Consider the following 15,807-nt stretch of genomic DNA (forward strand, 5'->3'; position numbering starts at 1 on the left):
ACTAACAACAACCCAAAGTCTACACAATGTAATTTGTGCAATTGTTGAGGAAAACATCAAACTCCACACAATTTTGGTTTCATATGCTCCTCCAATATCTGATTCCCAGCATTGATTCATTTTTGTTCTTTACACTGCAAAACATTTTCCTCTTGCTGAGAGCAATTGTCTGATGGTTTGGAGCACCCATCATCTCTCAAGGACAGCATATCTAAAATCAGGAACTGGTGTTGAAATCAAGACACATACATACATACGAACATGCATAAGAATATACGAATTAAGAGCATGGGATACAGGGAAATGTGGCGAATTGGATCCGAAATTGGCTCAGTAACAGGAAACAAAGGGTAAAAGTCGATGGATGTCTTTGCGAATGGAAATCCGTTTCCAGTGGTGTGCCACAGGGCTCAGTGTTGGGTCCCTTGCTTATATATTAATGATTTGGACTTGAATGTAGGGGGCATGATTGGCAAATTTGCAGACGACACAAACATTGGCCATGTAGTTGATAGTGAAGAGGATAGCTGTGGACTCCAAGAAGATATCTATGGGTTGGTGGAGTGGGCGGGAAAGTGGCAAATGGAGTTCAACCCGGAGAAGTGTGAGGTAATGCACTTAGGGAGGGCAAACAGTAAAAGGGAATACACAGTAAACGGGAATATATTGAGAGAGGTAGAGGAAGTGAGAGACCTTGGAGTGCATGTGCACAGGTCCCTGAAGGTGGCAGTACAGGTAGATAAAGTTGTAAAGAAGGTATACGGAATACTCTCCGTTATTAGCCGAGGTATAGAATACAAAAGCAGGGATGTAATGATGGAACTGTATTAAACGCTGGTAAGGCCACAGCTGGAGTATTGTGCGCAGTTCTGGTCACCATGTTTCAGGAAGGACATAATTGCTCTGGAGCGAATGCAGAGCAGATTTACAAGAATGTTGCCAGGGCTTGAAAATTGCAGCTACGAGGAGGGATTGGATAGGCTGGGGTTGTTTTCCTTGGAACAGAGGAGGCTGAGGGGAGACTTGATTGAGGTGTACAAAATTATGAGGGGCCGAGATAGAGTAGACAGGAAGTACCTGTTTAGCAGAGAGTTCAAGAACTAGAGGACATAGATTTAAGCTGATTATTGGAAGGATTAGAGGGGACATGAGGAAAAACTTTTTTACCCAGAGCGTGGGGGTATATGGAATTCGCTGCCTGAATTGGTGGTAGAGGCAGGGACCCTCAACTCTTTTAAAAAGTACCTGGGCCTGCACCTAAAGTGCTGTAAGCTGCAGGGCTACGGACAGGGTGCTGGAAGGTGGGATTAGAATGGGCACCTGATTGTTCTTTCAGCTGGCGCGGACACGATGAGCCGAATGGCCCCATTCTGTGCTGTATCTTTTCTATGGTTCTATGGTTCTAATGGGAGATCCCTTATTTTTAAACTGTGGCCCCTGGTTCTAGTCTCTCCCACAAGGGGAAACATCCTCTCAGCATCTACCCCTTCTAGTCCCCTCAGGATCTTATATGTTTCAATAAGATCACCTCTCATTCTTCTAAACTCCAGTGTATACAGGCCCAACTTATCCAGCCTTTCCTCATAAGATAACCCCCTCATCACAGAAATCAGTCGAGAGAACCTTTTCTGAACTGCCTCTAAAGCAATTATGTACTTTCTTAAATAAGGAGACCAAAACTGCACACAGTATTCTAGATAAGGTCTCACCAATGCCCTGTACAACTGTAGCAAAACATCTCTACTTTTATATTCCATTCTCCTTGCAATAAATGACAACATTCCATTTTCCCAACATTCCTAATCACTTGCTGTACCTGCATACTAACTTTTTGTGATTTGTGTACAAGGACACCCAGATCCCTCTGTACCTCAGAGTTCTGCAATCTCTCTCCATTCAAGTAATATACTGCTTTTCTATTCCTCCTGCCAAAGTGGACAAGTTCACATTTTCCCACATTATACTCCATCTGCCAAATTTTTGCCCACTCACTTAACCTATCTATATCCCTTTGCAGACTCCTTATGTCCTCTTCACAACTTACTTTCCTACCTACTTTTGTGTCATCAGCAAATTTAGCAACTGTACATTCGGTCTCTTCATCCAAGTCATTGATATAGATTGTAAATAGTTGAGGCCCAAACACTGATCCCTGTGGCACTCCACTCGTTACATCTTGCCAACCTGAAAATGACCCATTTATACCTAATCTCTGTTTCCTGTTAGCTAACCAATCCTTTATCCATGCTAATATGTTACCCCCTACACCATGAGCTCTTATTTGATTTCCCTATCACAAAGCCGTGTTGACTCTGCCTGATTGCATTGAGATTTTCTAAGCGCCCTGCTATAACCGCCTTAATAATAGATTCTAGCATTTTTCCTACGACAGATATTAAACTAACTGGCCTGTAGTTTCCTGCTTTCTGTCTCCCTCCTTTCTTGAATAGAGGAGTTACATTCGCTATTTTCCAATCTGATGGGACCCTTCCAAAATCTAGGGAATTTTGGAAAATTAATACCAATGCATCTACTATCTCTGAAGCCACTTCTTTTAAGACCCTAGGATGAAGTCTGTCAGGACCTGGGGACTTGTCAGCTTTTAGTTCTAATATTTTTTCAGAATCCTTTCCCTGGTGATTGTAAATGTTTTAAGTTCCTCCCTCCCTTTCACCTCTTGACTCACAATTATTTCTGGCATGTTATTTGTATCCTCTACATTGAAGACGGATGCAAAATATCTGTTCAATTCATCTGCCATTTCCTTATTCTCTATTATTAATTCCCCAGACACTCTCTCTAGAGGACCAACGCTCACTTTACTTACTCTTTTCCTTTTTAAATACCTGTAGAAACTCTTACTATCTGTATTTTATATTTCTAGCTAGCTTTCTCTCGTACTCTAATTTCTCCCTCCTTATTATTCTTTTAGTCACTCTTTGTTGTTTTTTATATTCTGTCCAATCTTCTGACCTGCCACTAATCTTCACAGAATAGTATGCTTTTTCTTTCAATTTGATACTATCTTTAACTTCCTTAGTTAGCCACTGATGGTACATCCTTCCTCTAAAGTCTTTCTTTCTCACTGGAATGTATCTTTGCTGAGTGTTACGAAATATCTCATTAAATGTCTGCCACTGCATCTCTACTGACCTATCCCTTAACCTAATTTCCCAGTTCACTTTAGCCAGCTCTGTCTTCATGCCCTCATAATTACCCTTATTTAAGTTTAAAACACTAGTCTTAGACTTACTCTTCTATCCCTCAAACTGAATGCGAAATTCAATCATATTGTGATCACTGCTACCTAGAGGCTCCTTTACAATGAGGTAATTAATTAATCCTGTATCATTACACATTACCAGATCCAGAATAGCCTGCTCTCTGGTTGGCTGTACAACGTGCTGCTCTAAGAAACTGTCCCGAAAGCACTCTATGAACTCATCTTCCAGGCTACCTTTGCCAATCAGAATCTTCCAATCTATATATGGATTAAAATCATCCATAATTATCGCTGTTCCTTTCTCACAAGCCCTCATTATTTCTCCATATATACCCTGTCCTACAGTGTGGTTACTGTTAGGGGGCCTATAAACTACTCCCACAAGTGACTTCTTGCCTTTACTATTTCTTACCTCTACCCAAACTGATTCTACATCTTGCTCTTTGGAACTAAGGTCATTTCTCTCTATTATATTCATGTCATCCTTAATTAACAGAGCTACCCCTCCACCTTTTCCTAGCTTCCTGTCCTTACGAAATATCAAGTACCCTTGAGTATTCAGGTTCCAGCCTTTGTCATCTTGCAGCCATGTCTCTGTAATGGCTAGCAGCTCGTACATATTTATTTCTATTTGAGCTGTTAATTCATTCATTTTGTTACAAATGCTAGGCACATTCAGATACAAAGCCTTTAGTGTTGTCTTTTTACTATTTTTGCAACCTCTAGCCTCATCTGTCGGCGCACTCTTAAGTTTGCATGCTCTGTCCCTTCCTGCCACTCTCTGATTACCATTTCCCTTATTGCTACCTTGCTCTCTTGCCTTGTCTTCTTTCTTTAATTTATCATATCTTCCCTTACTTGATCCCTCGCCCCCAGTGTTTAGTTTAAAGCCCTCTCTACTGCCCCAGTTATACAATTCGCCAGAATACTGACCCCAGCATGGTTCAGATGAAGCAAATCCCAACGGTACAGCTTCCACTTTCCCCAGTACTGGTGCCAGTGCCCCATTTATCAAAACCCATTTCTCCCACACCAATCTTTGAGCCATGAATTTAACTCTCCAATCTTATTTACCCTATGCCAATTTGCTCGTGGCTCAGGTAATAATCCAGAGATTTACTGGCCTGTAGTTTCCTGCTTTCTGTCTCCCTCCTTTCTTGAATAGAGAAGTTACATTCGCTGACACAAGCCGACATCCTCACACTCCATTGCCCAGGATGTTACAGTGAAACAATATTGTACCACCTTTGCTTGCAACTGAGCTAGTGCTGAGACTACAGTATTCAGTATAAGATAAATGCTGATGGGGCCCCAATGGGGAATTGCAACTGCAGGATCGTGCTACACTGGGGCTTATATAGAGTTGCCAACCCTTCAGGAGTCTCCAGGAATTAGAGATTAATACCCTGGACAGTGTTGTGAGTAACCTGGGAGAAAAATAATAGGTGCATAAGAAAAATTGAGTGTGTTTTTTTCATTTTCTTTGAACACTTTTGTTTATTAGTTATAAAGATGGTGGAAATGGAGAAATAAAGACTGTTTGAAAGTTTCTTCACGTGGGGGAATCATGAACAAGGAGACAATCATTTTAAAATTAGAACTAGGCCATTCAGGAGCGAAATCAGGAAGCACTTTTTCACACAAAGAGTAGTAGAAATTTGGAACTCTCTCAAAGGCTGTGGATGCTGGGGGGTCAATTGGTGAAAATGTGGAACTCGTTACTACATGGAGTGGTTGAGGCAAATAGCATAAATGCATTTAAGGGGAAGCTAGATAAGTACATGAGGGTGAAAGGAATAGGATATGTCAATAGGGTGAGCTGAAGTAAATAGAGTGGGAGGAGGTTCATGTGAAGCATGAACATTGGCATAGAACAGTTGGGCCGAATGGCCTGTTTCTGTGCTGTAAATTCTATGTAATTCTATGTAATTGGAGCTTTCAAGGCTGAGACAGATAGATTTTTGTTAGGTCAGGGTATGAAGTGTTATGGAGCAAAGGCAGAAAAATGGAGTGGAGGTACAAATCAGCCACCTTACCTCAAAAAAAAGCAACTGCAACCAGTACTGAAGAAAATAAACTTTAACGGAAAACAACAGTCGGGCATGCCCCAGAAAGTTCCTTTTAAGGAAGCTAAGTTTTTAGAAGCTGTATTTTATCATCTTATTTATTATATATAACTTCTTTGGTGACCAACAGTCAATAAACACACCCATAACAGCTCATTTAAAATGTTTCTGTCTCAAATTTCTCTGTAACAAACAATGGGAAGTAATGTCTGATGGTTCCGGCCTTGCCCTCCTGCCTATTGAGTTCCAATGAGCTCCAGTCCCACCTTCCAAATGATCTGATTGGTCGATACTGATAATCTCCAACGTCAGTGAAAATATGATTTTTATTGTAGAACGCTGACGGATTAGCAGATATGTGGAAGGAGCAGCCCTGATGGGTTGAATGAGCCTTTTCAGAGTAAAAAAACAATTGAATAACTTACCAGAAGTTAGCTTTCTAATGAAATCATAAAACTGAAAATTGACAGCTACTTGTTTTGCTGCATTACAAAGAATCCATGTGCTAGAAGCATGGAAATTTCAGTACAGAAGGAGGCCATTCAGCCATTGTGTCTGTGCCAGTGCCCGCCCCTAATTGGAGCTACCTACTCTAGTCCCATTTCCATGTTCTTCCCTGTACTCTTTAATATTTTTCTTCTTCAAGTATCTAATTCCCTCTTAAATGCTGTGATAGTATTGGCTTCAATAGCCACTTACGGTAAAACATTCCATTTTCCAATAACCCTTTTCTTGAAAAAAATCTAAACTTTCTATCCTTCTAATCTTGTTATAGATTCACTAACCAATGGAAATAATCTTTCACTATTTACCCCGTCAATACTTCTGCTAGATACCCATTATTCTTCTCTTATATAGCTCATGCTTTTTTGTTTCCTTTTTAATTCAAATAACAAATTGCTCTATTATTATGTGTCTCACTAAGTCAGAACTGCTGAGTCAGCAATACAAATATATTTTCCACTGTAGTTGGGTGTGTACCTTTGTTGTTTTCACTTTTAATCTCAAACCTCCACAGGTTAATCAAATTGCAGTTGACACGAAACCTGGGTGTACGATGCAAATAAGTACATGTCCCAGGGTACTTATGCATTAACTCTGGCAGTACTGTGGCAGCGAAGTCTGCAAGGACTCCCTGCGATGATGTCCCAGTTTGTCTGGAGACTTTCATACCCTTGTTCACGCCTACGTTAATGTTTCCTTCACCAGCTGTTTACAGATCTACCTGTACAGTGCACCAGCTGTCTGTAAACAGGTTAATGCACTGCACCAAACATTCTCGGTTCACGTACCATTTGACCTTGAAAGGAAGGACATAACTTGGAACTGAACACATTCAGTGCATTGCACAGACTGGAAGACAGGAATAATTTGGAAAAACCCAACTGCAGGTGTGTTTGAGTTTCTGCCCAACGCTTTTTTTAATGCCAGCCATGTTGGACTGTGTTCACAGTGCCACATTAGTGAGTTTACTGGATCTGGCCATGACAGTTTACAACAGCCATTTTCGTATCTATGCCTATGTAACACTGGTATGATATCACTGTGTGGCAGATGGTTTTGTTGCAAAGACTATACATTATACATTGTTTTTGTTTGAGAGAATACTGAAGTCATACTGTCACACCCTTTTGGCACAGAACAACAATCTCAGTGGGTGAGTGGTGTGTGATGTCAACACAATCTGTTCTTACAGCTCAGGTGAAACAAAAACAAAAAGTGCTGGAATGCACTGTAGATCTGTTAGCATCTGTAAAAAAGACAAGTTAGGTTCATATTTTGGAGGGAAACCCTTTGTCAGACCTCTGACCTATCATTGAACTAACTGTTGGAATTTGCAAGTGTGGATTTCCATAAAGCTAAAGATCTGATTCTGCCTGGCAACTGTCCAAGACTCCTAAGAGCTCTCTCTGCAAGCCATTCACTTTACTCCTGAGAAAATGAAGGTTCAGTTTCTTCTATACTGCCATGGTCAGGTGCAACACCCAGTCATCCCCCTCCACACCCACAAAACGGAAATGGATAGTTACTTGCATTTGGCCAGAAGGAATCTGACATCCCCACTAAAAGTCTAAGAATCTAATGTCACCTGTTCACCACTAGACTACTACGGATCTAACCCACTGCAGGATTGTCGGGGATTGGGCATTCTGCAGTCACCATGTCAACACCTGTGGAGCAGGGTTCTAACCCCTCCCCTGTCTGCACTGTCAGGAATCTAGCCCCACTCCCACTCTACACTGCCAAATACTGAACACCCCCTCCCCTCCCCTCCCCCCAATTATTGGATAGCCAAACACAGTAAAGAAAAATGTTACCATTGGTTTTGTGGCTAATACTTGTCCACTGCAGCTCATGGGGGCAGGAAAAGAATGACAGGATAACTATGTGTGCAGAGTAAACCAGCCAACTTTTTTTTGGAAAGCATAATTAAGAGGAGGTGGGAAGAGACTTGGGGGAGGAAAACCTGTTTCCCTCCATTCCCAAACCTATGCTCTGTCCTTCCATTCTGTTCTTGTCAGCCTGAATATATCAGCCACTGATGCAGAGATTCACTCCTTTCCAGTAAGAGAAAGCTATTACAAGGCAGGACAATCCCAGTGTGAATGAAAGGACTCTATTAATTATTAGGGTATTGTAGTTTAAACAGAGCATCTTCACTTGTCTTAGGGAGATGAGGATAGCCCCATCCCCTAATAGCCCACAAACATGGATTTAGCTTACACAGGGTGTATGGCAGTCAGAGTGAAGGAGCGGAGGGATTTAGGGGGTCCATATACAGAAATCACTAAAAGCAGTCGACAGGTACAAAAAATAATTTAAAATTTTTTTTAAATGTTGGCCTACATCTTAAAGGGGCTGGAATACAAAGGGGTGGAAGTTATGTTACAGCTGTACAGATCTCTGGTTAGACCCCATCTGGAGTACTGTGCTTAGTTCTGGGGACCTCAGGAAGGATATATTGGCCTTGGAGGGGGTGCAGTGCAGATTCACCAGAATGATATCGGGGCTAGCAAGGTTGCATAGACTAGGCTTGTATTCCCTTGAGTATAGAAGATTAGGGAGTGATCTAATTGAGGTGTTTAAGATGATTAAAGAATTTGCTAGGGTAGATAGAGAGAAACGATTCCCTCTGGTAGGGGAGTCCAGGACAAGGGGGCATAACCTTAAAATTCGAACAAGGCAGTTCAGGGGTGATGTCAGGAAGCACTTCTTCACACAAAGGCTAGTGGAAATCTGGAACTTTCACAGTATCATAGTAGGTACAGCAAAGGAGGAGGCCATTCGGCTCCTCGTGCCTGTGCTGGCTCTTTGAAAGAGCTATCCAATAGTCCTATTCCCCTGCTCTTTCCCTATAGCCTTGTAAAAATGTTCCCTTCAGGTATTAATCTAATTCCTTTTTGAAAGTTACCATTAAATCTGCTTCCACCGTCCTTTCAGGCAGTGCATTCCAGATCATTACAACTCGCTGCGTAAAACAATGTTTCCTCATGTCGCCTCTGGCTTTTTTGCCGATCACCTTAAATCTGTGTCCTCTGGTTACTGACCCTTCTGCCACTGGAAACAGTTTCTCCTCATTTACTCTATCAAAACCGTTCATGATTTTGAATACCACTATCAAATCTCTCCTTAACCTTAATCTCTGTTCTAAGGAGAATAACCCCAGCTTCTCCAATCTCTCCACATAACTGAAATCCCTCATCCCTAGTACCATTCTAGTAAATCTCTTCTGCACCCTCTCTAAGGCCTTGACATCCATCCTAAAGTGTGGTGCCCAGAATTGAACACAATACTCCAGCTGAGGCCTAACCAGCGTTTTATAAAGGTTTAGCGTAACTTACTTGTTTTTGTACCCTATGCCTCTATTAATAAATGTAAACAATTTTACAACACCAAGTTATAATCCAACGATTTTATTTTTAATCCAATAGTTTACAATTATTTTTAATCCAATAGTTGGGGGGAGGGGAGGGGAGGGGGTGTTCAGTATTTGGCAGTGTAGAGTGGGAGTGGGGCTAGATTTCTGACAGTGGGATTAAAAATAAAATCGTTGGACTATAACTTGGTGTTGTAAAATTGTTTACAATTGTTAACCCCAGTCCATCACCGGCATCTCCACATCATGTCTATTAATAAAGCCCAGGATCCCATATGCTTTTATAACAGCCTTCTCTACTTGTTTTGCCACCTTCAAAGATTTGTGTATGTGCACCCCCAGGTCTGTCTGTTCCTGTACCCCCTGTAAAATTGTACCATTTAGTTTATATCGCCTCTCCTCATTCTTCCTATCAAAATGTATCACTTCACACTTCTCTGCACTAAATTTTATCTGCCATGTGTCTGCCTATTTCACCAGCCTGTCTATGTCCTCCTGAAGTCTGTTACTATCCTCCACATTGTTTACTACCTTTCCGAGTTTCGCGTCATCTGCAAACTTTGAAATTAAACCCTCTATACCCAAGTCCAGGTCATTAATATATATCAAAAAGAGCAGTGGTCCTAATACTGACCCCTGGGTAACAACACAGTATACTTCCCTCCAGTCTGAAAAACAACCGTTCATCATTACTCTCCGCTTTCTGTCCCTTATCTAATTTTGTATCCATGTTGCCACTGTCCCTTTAATCCTATGGGCTTTAATTTTGCTAACAAGTCAATTATATGGTACTTTATCAGATGCCTTTTGAAAGCCTATATACACAACATCAACTGCACTACCCTCATCAACCCTCTCCTTTACTTCATCAAAAAACTCAACCAGGTTAGTCAAACACAATTTTCCTCTAACAAATCCATGCTGACTTTCATTTATTAGCCCATACTTTCTCAAGCGCCAAATAATTTTGTCCCGGATTATTGTCCCTAAAAGTTTCCGCACCATCGACATTAGGCTGACTGGCCTGTAGTTGCCTGGTTTATCCTTCTCCCCTTTTTTGAACAGGGGTATAACATTTTTAATCCTCCAGTCCTCCGGCACCGTCCCCATGTCTAAGGAGAATTGGAAGATTGTGGCCAAAGTCTTTGCAATTTCCACCCTTCCTTCCCTCAGTAACCTAGGATGCATCCCATCTGGACTGGGTGACTTTTCTATTTTGAGTACTGACAATCTTTTAAGCACCTCCTCTTTATCTATTTTTATCCTATCCAATATCGCTACTATCTCCTCCTTTACTGCTACAATAGCAGCATCCTCATCTCTAGTGAAGACGGATGCAAAGTATTCATTTAGTGCCTCAGCCACGCCCTCTTCCTCCACAAGAAGATCTCCTTTTTTTGTCTTTAATCGGTCTCACCCTGCCTTTTGACTACCCTTTTACTATTTATATGTTTATAAAAGACTTTTGGGTTCCCTTTTATGTTACCCACTAATCTATTCTCATACTCTCACTTTGCCCCTCTTATTCCCTTTTTTAGATCTCCTCTGTACTGTCTGTATTCAGCTTGGTTCTCTACTGTATTATGAGCTTTACATTCATCAAAAGCCTCCGATTTCTGTTTCATTTTAATCTCTATATCTTTAGTCATCCAGGGAGATCTAGCTTTGGATGCGCTTCTTTTCCCCCTCATAGGGATGTGTCTACTCTGCACTCGAACCAACTCTTCCTTCAATTACTGTTTTGCCTGCCAATTTTTGATTCCTATCCACCTGGGCAAGATTGCTTTTTAACTCACTGGAATTAGCCCTCCTCCAGTTAAGTATTTTCACTTTTGATTATTCCTTGTCCTTTTCCATTACTATTCTAACCCTAATGATATTATGATCACTGTTCCCCAAATGCTCCCCCACTGAAACATGCTCCACCTGCCCCACTTCATTCTCCAGAACTAGATCCAACACTGTTTCTTTCCTGGTTTGGCCAGGAACACATGGTTCCAGAAAATTCTCTTGTACACGTTTCAGGAATTCCTTCCCCTCTTTGCCCTTTGCACTGTTACTATCTTAGTCTATATTGGGATAATTGAGGACCCCCATTATCAATACTCCATAGTTCATGCACCTTTCTGTAATTTGCCATTATTTGGTGGCCAATAGTATACACCCAGCAGCGTAAAAGCTTCTCTATTGTTCCTTAATTCTAACCAAATAGATTCTGCCTTTAACCCCTCAACTACAACATCCCTTTCAGGTGCTATAAAAGTTTCTTTGGTCAATACTGCCATCACCCTCCCCCCTCCCCCAACCGTTTTTTTTTCCTTCCCTATCTTTCCTGAATACCTGGTAGCCGGAATATTAAGTATCCAATCTTCCCCTTCTTTGAGCCAGGTCTCTGTTATTGCCAATATGTCATAGTCCCATTTGGCGACTTGAGCCTGCAGCTCACCAATCTTATTTACCATGCTATGTACATATATGCACATGCCCTCCATTCTCATCTTAGACTGCCTCGCATTTGCCTCCTGTTTGATCCCTCCTATTTCTGAACTATTCTTTACTCTAGTGCTACTTGTCCCTCCCAGTCCTCTGTGCGCCTAGTTTCTCCTCTCTAATGTTTCATCCTGGTGCCCATCCCCCTGCCAAATTAGTTTAAACCCTCCCCCACAGCACTAGTTAACCTCCCCGCAAGGACATTGGTCCCGGCTCTGTTGAGGTGCAACCCGTCCATCTTGAACAGATCGCTCCTGCCCCAGAACTGGCCCAGGAATCTGAAGCCCTCCCTCCTGCACCATTGCTCCAGCCACGCATTTATCTGTCTTATCCTACTATTCTTATACTCACTGGCACGTAGCACTGGAAGTAATCCTACCTTTGAGATCCTGCTTTTTAATTTCCTCTCTGGCTCCTGAAACTCTGACTACATGACCTCGACCCTTTTCCTTCTTATGTCATTGATTCTCACATGGACCACGACTTCTGGCTGTTCCCCTTCCCCTCAAAATATTCTGCTCCTCACAGTGATGTCCTTTACCCTGGCATGAGGGAGGTAACACATCTTGCGGGACTTACGAAGGCAGTTGCAGAAACGCCTATCTATCCCCCTATCCCCCTGACTATCAAATCCCCTATAACAACTGCATTTCTTTTGCCTTCCTGTGCAGCTGAGTCTCCCATGGTGCTGTGGATTTGCTCCTGACTGCATTCCCCCGAGGTGTCATCACTCTCGCTGGTATTCAACACTGAATACTGGTTTGTGAGTGCCACACTCCCAGGGGATTCCTGCACTGCCTGCCTGCTCCTCCTAGTCTGTCTGGTGGTCACCCACTCCTTCTCCTCCTGAACTCTCTCTAGCTGCGGGGTGACCACCTCCTGAAACGTGCCAGCCACAAAACTCTCAGCTTCCCGTATGCATTGTAGCGATGCCAGCCGCACCTCGAGCTCAGAGATTCTGAGCTCGAGCTTGAGCAGTTGGCGGCATTCCTGCACATGTGGTTTTCCAGGACAGACAAAGTGTTCTGGAGTTCCCACATGGCACAGGATGTGCATGCGATGAGCCCCAGCTGTCCTGTCATTTTAGCTACAGTTATTTAAACTGTTTGTTTAGCTTTAAGGCAATTTACTGTTTATCTAACACTAAAACACTAACCACTAAAAAACACTAACCAGCCTCTAAAAACACTAACCACTAAGAACAATAACCACTAAAAACACTAACCAATCAACTAAATAGTTGCTGACTTACCCTCGGTGCCCCTCCTTGTGCTGTGACCTCACTTTTTGACTTTTTCTTCATTTTTTGATTCCTCGCGTGGCTCCCTTTATGCTCCGCTCGGTCTTAGTCTTTGTCTTATTTTTAAAATTTTATGTATTTTTTTATTTAATTTTTAAAACTTGATAGTTTATAGTTCCTTGGTTTAAATCACTTAGCACCCCGTTCCCCCTCTGCACCAAATTCCCACACTCGCCAAATTCTCAGTTGAAAGTCCTCACTCTGAGCAATTCACTCCATTAGAGGTTTACCCTGCCTTTACCAACCTCTGTGCTCAAGCTCCAAAAAAGCTGTTGAGGCTAGGTCAATTGAAAATTTCAAAACTGAGATTGATAGGTTTTTGTCAGGCAAAGATATTAAGAGTTACGGAACCAAGGCGGGTAAACAGAGGTAAGTTACAGATCAGCCATGATCTAATTGAATGATGGAACAGGCTCCAGGGGCTGAATGACCTACTCCTGTTCCTATATTTACCTATGTATGTAAGTCCCTATTATATCTGTGTAAGTCAGATGTACAACTACACCAATGAAGCAACCATGGTGAAATTCTAAATCTAGACACCAATTTACTGTAAAATGTTAGGTGATTTCCTATGACGTTGTATAGAAATGCAGGGGAACATTTTTCAACAAAATTCCCAGATGCTCCTGAAGAACTCAAAGTTATCTAATGCTTTACCTGGTTTAAAAGGTCAGGTCTTGCAAAACAAGGTTGAACTTAGTAGAGGTGTAAAATGATGTAATCATGTTGTCAGAAATAATAATGTAAGCAAAGCTGAGAACCCCCCCAAAATGGAAAAACTTGGAAGGCAGCGGACGAAGGCATCTTTTGCAGCACTAAATGTCCTTAGCCATTAATATGCTACTGTAGCAGAGTTGCCACAGCAGCTTGTAGCTGGAACTGAGTCTACTTTTGACAATAAAATAATATGATAATATGGCACCTAACATGTTTCAGGATCTTTTTACCACTTTCCACGGAAAGGACTCGGAAAAAGAGTTTTTTTTATTCATTCATGGGATGTGGGTGTCGCTGGCTAGGCCAGCATTTATTGCCCATCCCTAGAATCATAGAATCATAGAAGTTACAACATGGAAACAGGCCCTTCGGCCCAACATGTCCATGTCGCCCAGTTTATACCACTAAGCTAGTCCCAATTGCCTGCACTTGGCCCATATCCCTCTATACCCATCTTACCCATGTAACTGTCCAAATGCTTTTTAAAAGACAAAATTGTACCCGCCTCTACTACTGCCTCTGGCAGCTCGTTCCAGACACTCACCACCCTTTGAGTGAAAAAATTGCCCCTCTGGACCCTTTTGTATCTCTCCCCTCTCACCTTAAATCTATGTCCCCTCGTTATAGACTCCCCTACCTTTGGGAAAAGATTTTGACTATCTACCTGATCTATGCCCCTCATTATTTTATAGACTTCGAAAAGATCACCCCTTAACCTCCTACTCTCCAGGGAAAAAAGTCCCAGTCTATCTAACCTCTCCCTATAAGTCAAACCATCAAGTCCCGGTAGCATCCTAGTAAATCTTTTCTGCACTCTTTCTAGTTTAATAATATCCTTTCTATAATAGGGTGACCAGAACTGCACACAGTATTCCAAGTGTGGCCTTACTAATGTCCTGTACAACTTCAACAAGACATCCCAACTCCTGTATTCAATGTTCTGACCAATGAAACCAAGCATGCCGAATGCCTTCTTCACCACCCTATCACATGTGACTCCACTTTCAAGGAGCTATGAACCTGTACTCCTAGATCTCTTTGTTCTATAACTCTCCCCAACGCCCTACCATTAACGGAGTAGGTCCTGGCCCAGTTCGATCTACCAAAATGCATCACCTCACATTTATCTAAATTAAACTCCATCTGCCATTCATCGGCCCACTGGCCCAATTTATCAAGGTCCCGTTGCAATCCTTGATAACCTTCTTCACTGTCCACAATGCCACCAATCTTGGTGTCATCTGCAAACTTACTAACCATGCCTCCTAAATTCTCATCCAAATCATTAATATAAATAACAAATAACAGCGGACCCAGCACCGATCCCTGAGGCACACCGCTGGACACAGGCCTCCAGTTTGAAAAACAACCCTCTACAACCACCCTTTGTCTTTTGTCGTCAAGCCAATTTTGTATCCAATTGGCTACCTCACCTTGGATTCCATGAGATTTAACCTTATGTAACAACCTACCATGCGGTACCTTGTCAAATTGCCCTTGAGAAGGTGGTGGTGAGCTGCCTTCTTGAACCACTGCAGTCCGTGTGGTGAAGTTTCTCCCACAGTGCTGTTAGGTAGGGAGTTCCAAGATTTTGACCCATCGACGATGAAGGAATGACAATATATTGCCAAGTCAGGATGGTGTGTGACTTGGAGGGGAACGTGCAGGTGGTGTTGCTCTAAAAAGAGTTACTTTAAATGTTGGGATTTTAAAAGCATAGGTGGGGCGGATTATTCATCTTCAGTGGGGGTGCAGAACAGGCAGTAATGAATTGGCTGTCTGTCATACACCCCACCTGATTTTCCTTTCCAATGAGATCAATTTCATCCCCATAGCGTTTTTACACAAGATTTTTTAAAAGGGCTATGAGATGATAACGAGTTACCATTGATGTTGTTTCCCCATAGACTGTTCATAATATGCAATTCATTAGACTTTCTCAGCAAATGAAAACACCTCACACCCAATGCGCTGGAAAGTCTTTGATCTCTTTTCTGACTGTGAGTAGCAAGAGATAAAACACAGAGGGGGTAATTTTGACTCTGGGTGCTAGTGTAAAATGGGCAATGGCGATTCAGGTGGCTGTTATACATGACTCCTGATTTTCATTTCCATTGACTTCAATGAAAAT

The sequence above is a fragment of the Heptranchias perlo genome, chromosome 18 (assembly GCF_035084215.1).
Source record: "Heptranchias perlo isolate sHepPer1 chromosome 18, sHepPer1.hap1, whole genome shotgun sequence".
In the NCBI taxonomy this organism is placed as follows: Eukaryota; Metazoa; Chordata; class Chondrichthyes; order Hexanchiformes; family Hexanchidae; genus Heptranchias; species Heptranchias perlo.